The following is a 12,094-nucleotide window of genomic DNA, read 5'->3' on the forward strand; positions in this document are numbered from 1 at the left end:
CTCTCTCTCTCTCTCAATCTTTCTTTGATTTGTACCCAGGTCCTTTGATTCTAGAATCAATGCTCCTTTCATTAGGAGTTAAGTAACAGAACCAGGATTAGGGCCTAGGTCTTCTTGAATTTAGGTCTAATGTAGTTTCTGTTACACAAGATTTCCTTTCATTTTTATCTTTTTTGGGAAAATTTCAAAATTTTATTTTTTAAACTACAGGTAAAAACAATTTCAACATTAAAAAGAATTTTAAGTTCCAAATTCTTTCCCTTCCTTCCTCCCCTCACTCCACTTTGAGTAGGCAAACAATTTGATGTAGATTATATATGTGCAGTCATGCAAAACATATTTCCATATTAGTCATTTTGTAAAAGAAAACACAGACAAAAAAATCCCAAGAAAAATAGAGTTAAAAATGTATTCATACTCCATCAATTTTTTCTCCAGAGATGGATAGCATTTTTCATCATAAACCCTTCTAAATTGTCTTGGACCATTGCACTTCTGAGAATATTGGGTATTCCCTCATTTTCCAATTCTTTGCCACTACAAAAAGAGCTGCTATAAATAATGCTTTCTATACATATATCTTTTTCCTTTAAAAAAAATGTCTTCAGGATAGAAACCTAGTAGTGGTATTGCTGGATCAAAGGGTATGCCCAGTTTTATAGCTCTTTTAAGCACAGTTCCAAATTGTTCTCCAGAATGGTTGATTCTGTTCACAATTCCACCAACAATCCATTAGTGTCCCAGTTTTCTCACATCCCTTCCAACATTTATCATTTTACTTTTTTTTTGGTCATATTAGCAAATCTGATAAGTGTGAGGTAGTATTAATCAATAGTGATTTAGAGCCTTTTAAAATATGACTATAGATAGTTTTAATTTCTTTGTCTCAAAACTGCCTATTCATAACTTTGGACAATTTATCAATTGAGGAATGGCTCTTATTTTTTTTTTTATAAATTCGACTCAGTTCTCTATATATTTGAAAAATTAGACCTTTATCAGAGAGAATTACTGTAAAAAATTTTCCCCCAGTTTCCTGCTTTCCTTCTAATCTTGACTGCATTAGATTTATTTGTGCAAAAACTTTTAGATTTTACATAATCAAAATTATCCATTTTACTTCCCAGAATGCTTTCTATATCTTGTTTGGTCATATTCCCTTATCCATAGATAAGAGAGGTAAAAATATTCCATGCTCCCCTAATTTGCTTATGATGATACCCTTAATGCTTAAATAATGTATCCATTTTGACCTTATCTTGGTACACAGTGTGAGGTGCTGGTCTATACCTAATTTCTGCCAAATTGCTTTTCAGTTTTCCTAGCAATTGTTGTCAAATAGTGAGTTTTGTACCCAAAGTTCGGATCTTTGCATTTATCAAACATTAGGTTATTATGTTAATTTGCTACTGTATATTGTGTACCTAATCTATTCCATGGATCTACCACTCTATTTCTCAGTCCATACCAGATTATTTTGATGATTACCATTTTGTAATTCAGTTTGAGATCTGGTACTGCTAGGCCATTTTCTTTTACATTTCCCCCCCAATAATTCCCTTGACATTTTGTTCTTCCAGATGAATTTTTTTTCTAGATCTACAAAATAATTTCTGGTAGTTTGATTGTATGTTAAATAAATAAATAAATAAATAAATAAATAAACAAACAAATAAATAAATAAATGAATAAATAAATAAACAAACAAATGAATGAATGAATGAATGAATGAATGAATGAATGAACTACATAAATAAATTAATTAAGGTAGAATTGTCATTTTATCATATTGGCTCAGTCTACCCATGAGCAAATATTATTTTTCCAGTTGTTTAGATCTGACTTTTATTGGTGTGAAAAGTGTTTTTAAACAGTATTCATATAGTTCCTGGGTTTGTCTTGGGAGGTAGGCTCCCAATTATTTTATATTGTCTACCATTATTTTATTTTATATTTTTGGAGGCAATGGTGGTTAAGAGACTTGCCCAGGGTCACAGAGCTAGTAAGTGTCTGAGGCTAAATTTGAACTGAAATCATTCTGACTCCAGGGCTGGTGCTCTATCCACTGTACCACCTAGCTGCTCTCTACCATTATTTTTATTTTTATTTATTTATTTATTTTTAAGCAATCGGGGTTAAGTAACTTGCTCAAGGTTACACGGCCAGGTGTTTCTGGGTGGGTGCTCAGTGTCTGAGCCCAGGATTCGATCTCCAGGTCTTCTCAACACTGGAGCCAGTGCTCTTACTTGCTGTGCTACCTGGCCGCCCCTCTACCATTATTTTTAAATGGAATTTCTCTTTCTATATCTTGCAGCTGCATTTTGTTGGTCCAAGACAGGAGATGGTGGTAGTGATTTAAGCTGCCTGGTGCATGCTATTGCCTCTTCTCTGTCCCTCATTGTGGTTCAGTTCTAATAGATTCAAAATTGGATGTAATTCAAAGATAAATAGAAAGATGGAAGGTGGTTATATATAGGTAACTTACCTATACACCTAATAAATATTTATTGACTGCCTAAAACATAGTACCCTTGATGATTTTCATAAAAGGATAATATCAAGGATATCTATAACTGGAAAATAAAGTGAGAAACCTGTGTAGAAACAATGGATGGTGGTTAGCTGGAATAGAAACCTGGTATTTATGAAATATTAAAAAACCCAAAGGAAATCTTTTGTAAGGTCAATGGATATTCTATGGAAGATTTCTGGAAAGATATGGACAAGAATTGTACAGAATGAGGAGGTAGGGATGGGTTGGATCGAGCTGTTGCAGGGTGTACCCACATTGAGATCATAGATCTCTCAAACATCATAGTATAAATATTCTTTCTGCTTTCCCATTTTGATCACAGAATTCCCATTTTCTTATAACTATTCACCCATAAGATCACTAGAGGTCATACATAGGTGCCTAATTAATCACCAGACTGAGGTTTTATGAAGTGAAGAATGACAGAGGAAATTAGGATGAGGGGAATAGGACCAAATGACATAAAGTATTCCTTTCTCATTCTGGTCAGTTGCAATGGTTAAGTTTCGAATAAAAAAAGAATCTTCTTGTGAAGGACCTACACTCTATGTCCTTCTTGAGAGAGAATGGGAATATCCCTTGTAAATGCATCAGAAATCTTCTGAATGAGGAAAAAAAAAAGGACCCATCTCTTTTTTTTCTTTAAAAATAGCTGATATAAGAAAGGAAAAAGGATTGCCTGGCCATCAGATGACCTGATTTCTAGTTCCATCTCTGTCACTAACCAATTGTATAACCACAGTCGATTCACTTCCTTTGTCTGGCTCAGTTTACATACCTGTAAAACAAAGAGGTTGGTATAATGCCCTTTTTAGCTCTAACATTCTATTCCACTGTCCCTGACTCAGGCTTGGTCATCCACCTCTTGGATCTAGCTCCAGGCATATCAGACATATTCTTTTTTACTTTTTTTTTTGTCTCAGTTACATGGGCATAAGTGTCCTTTTGGTAAAAAAAAAAAAAAGAATCACAGGGCAATTAAAGCAGATCTAGATGAATAGGTTGGTCTGAAGTTCAGGTTTCCCCTGAGGGAAAGTGGTAGCAGCTCATGTCACTAAGCAGGGTGGATCAGAGCTCTGTCTTAGCAGCATTCACATGCCTGACCCCTGGAATGCATTATGCCATGAGCCAGATGAGCTAGGTCAGTGCTATGAAAAACTAATGCCAGACAGAATGGGAAAATCCATATTCTTGGACCCAGTCAGCTGCTAGAAAAAATACACTAGTAGAGCAAGAATAGGGAACCAGGAAGATGCAGAGAGAAGTTCCTGCTGCTTAGACAGATTCCTATAATGTAACCTGTTCAAATAAGGCAATCACTGATTTTTTTTGTTTCTCTGCAGGTTAAATTAAAAAAAATTACTTTGAGAAGACATTAGTCACGTATTTCATATCTGAGCCTTGTATTATAAATATTTAAAATTTAGTGGCAATCCTCCCTGAGGACTGCTACAGATGTCTTACTTTGAGGAAGCCATAGGTACTTCCCTTGACCTGCGGGAGCTGTCCATCAAACTGCATTAGCTTCAGTTGGGCTGATGTCTCTAAACAGCTCCCTTCCCAGATTAGAAGACTGTCAGGATATCTTGGGAATGACATTTAAAAAAAAATAACAAAAAACAACAGCTGTCTTGAGTACGCTGAGGAGCATTCTTAATCTACATTATTTATGGCAACAATTGCTGTCAGTCCTATATCTGGGGATAAAAGATCAAAACTTGACAAATTTAATTAAAGCTCATCACGTAGATGAAATTGAGCTGCTAGGCTAGGTAATTTGTAATGGTTGGAAAATGCCCTTCTAAACTCTGTCTAAAGAGTTCAGTTCTTGGCATGGTCCAGAGGAATCTCTCATCATCTGTACACTAGAGAGATGACACCTTGCAGAGACTCAGGTGAAAATGCAAAAGCTGGTGATGGATGTTTTCCTTGGGGGCAATTAGAGCTCTTTAGTCTAATAACTCCTTCATTCATACCATATTAAAGGCTTAATATGAATTGGGATCCCTGATTGTTGCTATAAAAGCCAAGCTGAACTCTAGGCCTCTTCAGAAAACAATATGCCTGGGAAAAATAAACGCAAAAACTCTAAACAAAACATAGCTCTTCATGTGCTCATACCTCCCGGTTGGTATTGCAGCTTGCTGGGAAACAGGTTTCATTCCTGGTACTGATACTTTGGTATTTTGGGGGTAGGAAAGGGAAGCCAGAGAGGTAGAATGTATTCTTGTTGGGACTTGACTGTAGAACCTATACATGGGAAAGGCATGCCAAACCTTTCCCTTATTATCTATTTGACAAATCCTACAGGCCTGTACATAGATCCATGGTGGTTGCAAAATGAGTATAGTCCTAGGACAAAGAACACATTGTGAAGGCAGGGAGTTGCAGTTATCGCCTGGAGTACCGGGTTAAAGGAAACTGAACTGGGAGGCTGACTGACAATGTGTATGCATAGAGCTTGGGGCAGGGCCCCTGAACTCAAGAAACTCACTAGGATCTTACCCTTTGATTCAGAGAAAGCAGCCGCCCAGTCAGGGGTGACTCCTCCCTCCCTCACACATTGACAAATGAAATCAAGTAGAGAGGAGGGAGGATAAAAATTATTTGTATTTCTTCACAGCGCCTTTCATCAGATGAGCTCAATGAACAGTACAGACATTAACTCTTGCAATACCCTTTGGTGGAAGCAGGAAAGCTTTCCATCTTTCCCTTTCAGAGATGGAGTCTTGGCTGTGGAGAGATTAATTTGATTTGACCAGGGTCATCTGAAAAATTGAGGACAGAGATGGAAAAGGAACTAGGGTTCTATTTCTGAAGCTACTGCCTCCATACTATACTTAAGGGTGCAGTAGCCAGTTTTCATGGTACTCTGGCTAGATGTTTGGAGATGGGAGGTGATTTGTTTTTCAACCATCTCAGGCTCATCTGATGAAAGGTAAGGATAAAACTAAGTCACCCCATGTAGCAGCAAGCACCCTAGCATACCCAGGATGGCTGCTAGCACAGGTTCTTAGATCTGCTTTTCTAAAGGAAAGCAACTCAAAATGGGTTAACTATCTTACTTTTATCAATCAAACATATATCATTTACCTAGTTCAGGGGAAAAAGTCAGCACCCTGAACTTCAGAGAATACAAATAGAAGTTACAACAGAAAATATCACAATTCAGCAGACAAGGCTTCCAGCTGTCTGACCATTACATCTATACTTAGTCAGTTACCAGAGAGGGAAGTACCAACATCTGGGTTTTTAAAGCTGGGGGACTCAAAGGCTGCCCAGATTCTCATCTGGCCAAATCACACAACTCTTCCCAAAGTGAGCCTCAAAGTAAAACCTCACATCAGGGTATATATAACCTTCTCCTGGGTGAGAGAATGTCACAACCCTCTTGACCCACTGCTCAATCACAAAGTAACAAGGTGCAAGCTTCCTGCCACAGGCTCCATATGACCACATTCAGCCTATTAGGGGGCAGAGTATATTTGCAAATCAGTGAAGGTTCTCAGATTCACTTAAGCCTATCAAGGGGCCAAAGGGCAGGGAAGATCTTCAGATTCCCATTACACCCCAGTTGTTTTTAAGACAACTAGTTAATTGGCTGAGATCCAAGGGATTATTCAAAAAAATAAAATGACTGTGTCCAATTGAAATTTGAAAATCTCATGACAGCAATGTGGAGACTTACACTCAATAAGCAATCAGTGGTAGACTGGCATTTATGGAGTAGGAATGAATAATATCTTGGCTTCTCTTCAAAATCATATGCATTCTTTTAGGACCCAATTCAGAGCTATAACTAGCATTTCTGTTACCCAACGCAAGCTATATTGAACTAGGTGAATTATGGAGAGACTGCAGACATTGAAACCTAAGGTAGACCTTGGTGGGGAGAGACCTCAGGCATTAGGCCTCTAAGGGCATAGACTACCATTCAGGTTAGGCTAGTTCTTTCCTCAAAAGGCAAGAAAGCTTTCTAAAGACTTGATTATCCCAAAAGGATAAAACTCAAGCTGTTTCTATGGATTCCTATTTACCTAAGGGCATAAAAGGGCCTTCCCATTTAGAGTTAAGTTGATCGCTTTAGACTTAGTGGACCTTACAAGACCACATCCACCTTGCTGCATTGACTGGATTTGTTTCTGTATGGAGGAAACGGACGCTGCATTACCAAAGATAAGTGTTGTAGTATTGTTTTAAGATATCCTTTGTAAGTTATGGCCAAGTCAAGCTCTTTCTGTTAATTGATGAATGAATCAAACATTTCATTTCATTCTAATATTGAGCCTAATAGGGGACCGGACTAAGTAAGGACAGTCTATTACATCTGGGAAGGCAAAATGGTGAGGAGAGGAATATCAACATCTGAAAAGCCTTCCCCAATCCCTTTTAATTCTAGTGCCTTCCCTCTGTTAATTATTTCCTATTCATCCGGTGTATATGTAGCTTGTTTGAACATATTTGTTTGCTTGTTGTCTCCTCTAGCAGGTTGTTAAATTCCTTGAAAGCTGAGACTCTCTTTTGCCTCTTTTAGCATCCCTAGCCTTTAGCACAGTACCTGGCACACAGTAGATTTTTAACAAATTGATTAATTGGTAATTTCCTATTTTAACTGTTTTTCTTACCAAATATATGCTTGCCTAAAAGACTATTTTACAGAGAACTTCCACAAAGCAAGCACTTACATAGTGGTCAGAAAAAGCAGTACAAGGGCGCTCTCAAGGTCTCTCTTAAGAACTTTGGAATTGATGGCATGACATACACTGACATGTAACATACACTGTGACAGGACTGCTTAGCACGGAGTGTCCTCATCAGAGAAGGTGCTGTGCCCCCTAAGCAAAGCAGAACTGAAGTAGCTCAAAAGAAACACAAGATGTGCTAACATAGAGAATGCATCCCAAGTGTTCCCATGGATTATGTGTTTCTGACCTGTGGCAGAGCATTCTGAGCTCATATTGTTCTCATCGGCCACAGTCAGACAGTCAGAGACACTGTAACTTGACTCTAGCGTAGTGGTCATTTTGGTCCTCTTTGAGAAGGAAGGCCAACAACCTCCACCCACCACCACCAGTTTTTCTTGCTAAACAGTTGCTAACCTCAGGTGTTTCTACTGCTGAATTCTCATCAATATTGTTAGTCCTCGAAATTTTAGGACCCTGAAGCAAAGCTGTAGTCCTCTCACCCTACTCATTGATTTTGCCTAATTCACAACCTCTGTGAAGCTTTTCCTAGTTGCAACAAGCTTATGGCAGATATTTGAGTTTACAGGAACTGTAAGGTACCGTAAAGGTCATCTAGCCTCTCTAACCCACTGATCTTAGCATCAGCCATGACAATGACAGCAACTCATATCAATACTTTAGCATTTTCAAAGTACTTTCTTCACAATAGTTAGTGCAGGTATTACTAGACTCTATTTACAGATGAGGAAACTGGAACTATGAGATGTTAATTGATGTCTCCAAGGTCTTTCAGTAAGTATCTGACATAGAATTTGAATAAAAGTCTTTTGAACCCAAGATGAAAGAAACTGAGGTCTAGAAAAGTTAAGCAATTGCTTATGGTCACTTAGGTAAAACAAATCAGAGTCAGAATTTGAACACACATCCTCTGACTTCAGATTCAGTATGTTTTCCACATATTTTTGTCCCTGAAACTCACTTGGCACTTAGCATAATACACTGCCTTATAGTACTATTTAGCTATTACAGTGCATGTATTTTGGTTCCCCTATCAATCAGTTGCCAATAAACATTTATTAAGTGCCTATTATGTATGAGGGCAGCTAGGTGTTACAGCAGACAGAGCATTGGGTTTGGAATCAGGAAGGCTCATCTTCCTGAGTTCAAATATGGCCCCAAAACTTACTAGTTGTGTGACACTAGGTAAGCTACTTCACTCTGCTTGCTTAGTTTCCTTATCATTAAATGAGCTGGAGAAGGAAATGACAAATCACTCTAGTATGTTTGCCAAGAAAATCCCAAATGGGGTCATGAAGAGTCAGACATGACTGAAACAATTGAACAAAAGACAATAACTATTTATGAGTCACTGTGCTAAATGCTAAGAATACAAAGAAAGACCAAAGAGAATTCCTGCTGTAGAGAAGCTCCCAGTCTAATGGGGAAGACAACATGTATACAATTATGTACAAGCAAGCTATGTATAGGATAAATTGGAATTGATCAACAGAGGGAAAGTATTAGAAGTAAGGGGGAAAGGTTTCTTTTAGAAGGTGGGGTTTTAATTGGGACTTGAAGGAAGTTAGGGAGACCAGAAGGTGAAGATGAGAAGGGCAAGCATTCTAGGTATGGAGGACTTCCAGTGAAAATGCCCAGAGCCAGAAGATGGATCATCTTGTTTGAGGAATATCAAAGAGGTCATGTCACCAGATAGAAGAGTATGTAGGAGATGTGAGATATGAAAAGATTAGAAAGGTGGGGGAAAGGACTTATGAAGGGCTTTGAATACAAAATTGAGGGCTTTATATTTGATTCTGGAAGTGATAAGGAGCATGTGATTGCTGGCAATTCCTTGAGGGAGGGGATGGTGGCTTATCAGTCATTACTGAACTGAATCTACTAAACCTTCCAAACACAGAGTAGAAACTCCAGAAATCTTACCTCAATTTATTTCAATTTTTCCAAAGACAGGGACCATGCCATTCTCTGAGCATCTATTTGTCACATGCCTATAGCTACATAGTGTGACACTAAATACATACATAGAGTCGATTTGGCACATTGAATAGAAAGTTACCTTTTAGTCAGGGTTCAAGTCCTACTACTGTAATCTTGTCAAGGCATAGAACCTCTGGGTGACCCAGACAACTTTATGAGATAGTGGTGTCAAACTCAAATAGGAACACATCTTTGATGGCAGCATATTGACTTAGAAAACTATAAATCTATGTGGTATTGTATTTTTATTTATTTTGTTAAACATTTCCTAATGTCATTTTAATCTAGCTCAGGTTGTCTGACAGCTCTAAAAAGATAGTTCTAAGACTGTAAGTCACACAGCAGGTACTACACTAATTTTGTAGAGGGAGTTCCTTCACTAGGAGTTTTCATGAATGGGCCTTGTCCAAACTACAATAGAAACAACCACATAGAAATAATATGGACAGGAAAGAATATTGAAATTAGAATAAAAGGGATTGAACTTAAATTCTGGCTCTGCTACTTGTTATGGCCTTGGATGCTTGTTGGAAGACTGATAACTTTCTTGAATGATGAATATGGGGAAATTCCCACAGTTTAATATATAAATGCCAGTTTTTCATGACCATTATGTAGGTTTTCTTGCCACGGGGTATAGGTTTAAAAGTAAAAAGTAAAGGGAATGAAAAGAACAGGTATTCACTCCCTCCTCTGGCCCCTACCATTGGATTTACAGACAGAGTTATTATTTTTTTCAACTACTCATTTTTCTACTTATAGATTGGATCTATTATCTAGTCATTGCCCTTGCATCACTAGGCATGGGTAAGGAGAAAGTAACAAGATGGGCAGCATGGACCAATAGCCTAGTCTTGTTCCAGAGAGTAAAATGGCATTCTGAATTGTTTTTTAGCTTAAGGAAAAGGCAAAGAAAATAAACAAAAAACAAAAAGTCAAATTGTTCCATTCTACCTTTTGGAGACTTTGTAAAAAACAGTTATTAAGTTAAAAAAAAACAACATGAGAGTATATCTGAATTGGCTAAAATAATCATCTAGGATGAAAAATTCTAGCAATTTTGTATAGGAGGCTCAGACCTCTATTTTCCTCCCTTTAGCAATACCAGCCATTCCCTAGCTTATTCCTTTGTAACACACAGGTCAATGGCAATTAGAACAATCAGATTTTATCTATCAGTAAAAGATATTAAACTACTTGAATAGAATTTTTAAAACGTAACTTTATAGGATAGAATAAACTTTGGAATCAGCTTCTGCCCTCCTTAGGTAGACCAGAGAGGGGTGCTAAGGATAGATTATACTTCTAGTCTGGTACCTTTGCTTGTCCTATTCTCACCACAGTTATATCTACAGATTACTATACACATCATTCAGGAAGCAGTTCCCTAGGCTGCCATGTCTCAACTATCCTCTCCCCAGTCTCTACATCAATGTTGCAAAATATCTGCCCAAGTTCCTCTCTCAGCTTCCTTTCAGATATTAAGAACTCACCCAAAACCTTCAGTCCAAACTCACTGCTCATGATTTGACTACCCTAGTGGACTGCTGTCTGAAGCCATGGCCTCCTTGCCTTAGCTCAATTCAAAATCTGCCTCCTGCCCTAACCCTATCTCTCAGTATTCCTATAAGAGTCTCTTGGTACCCTCCAGGAGCAAAAGAAGACAGCAGCAGTCTCTATGACCTATACTTCTCAGAGTCAAGCAGCTATGCTTTGGGATTCTCCTATCTCTGCATACTGAGGAATTGGTCTGCCCAAAAGCCTGCTACAAAGGTTCTTTGCTTCTAGGTATATATATACCACTGAAGTCAATAATCAAAAGAAAGTTCCCACATGACCCAAAGAATAAATGGTAGTACTTTTTGTGGTAGCAAAGATCTGGAAACAAAGCAAATGCCCATTTATTGAGGACTGGCTAAACAAGTTACAGTACATGAATGCACTGAAATATTACTGTGCTATATAAATGATGAGTAGGAAGAATATAGAGAAGTATGGGAAGACTTATATGGCTAAGTACAAAGCAAAGTAAGCAGAACTAGGAACATACACGTGACCACAAATAAATGGGAAGTACAAAAAGAACAATAAAACAATTGGAACTGAATGCTGTCAAATTTAAATTGCCAAGTTTGGCCCCCTAAAAAAGGCACATGAAGATGCCCTAGCCCTTCTTTGCAGAGGTCTGTTGGACTCTGGATATGGAACATTGTAGATGTCAGACTTTTTAGATGTATTGGTATTTTTGCTGATCTATTTTCCCCCTCTTTTAAAATATTTAACTAATAAAGGAAAATGGCTCTCTTGGAGGGGTAGAGGAGGGATGCATTAGGAAATGTAAGTAATGGAAAAATCTAAATGATCAGTAAAACTTATTTCAAGAAAGAAAGGTTACTTTGACATTTTCTAAAACTCTTAAGTCTTTGCTTTTCACTGGGGCCATGGGGATGTCTTCAGAAAGAATAAACAAGATTGGTATCAACTCACTTTCTTGACCCTTGGGGGTTATCTAGGAAAGGGATATGTTGGGGAGCACATTTAAGACCCTACCTAAGGTAGACAATTCTTTTTTAAATTAAATTTTATGTTTATTTTTAGTTTACATAATTCATTTCCACAAAAGTTTGAGTTACAAATTTTCTCCCTCTATTTCCCCTACCCACCACCCCAACAGCAATCACACTGTATACACCCTCCCCCAGTCTGCTTTCTCCTATATCTTTCCCCATTCCCACTCTGAGTTTCTGGTAGGGCAAGATGGATCTCCATACCCCAGTGCCTGTATATCTTATTTCCTAGTTGCATGTAAAATAGTAATAATAATATTTTTTTAAACATTTAATTTTGAAACTTTGAATTCCAGATTCTTTCCCTTCCT

The sequence above is a fragment of the Petaurus breviceps genome, unplaced genomic scaffold (genome assembly GCF_028583685.1).
Source record: "Petaurus breviceps papuanus isolate PSGF00001 unplaced genomic scaffold, PetGlider_PUasm1.0 98, whole genome shotgun sequence".
NCBI lineage: Eukaryota > Metazoa > Chordata > Mammalia > Diprotodontia > Petauridae > Petaurus > Petaurus breviceps.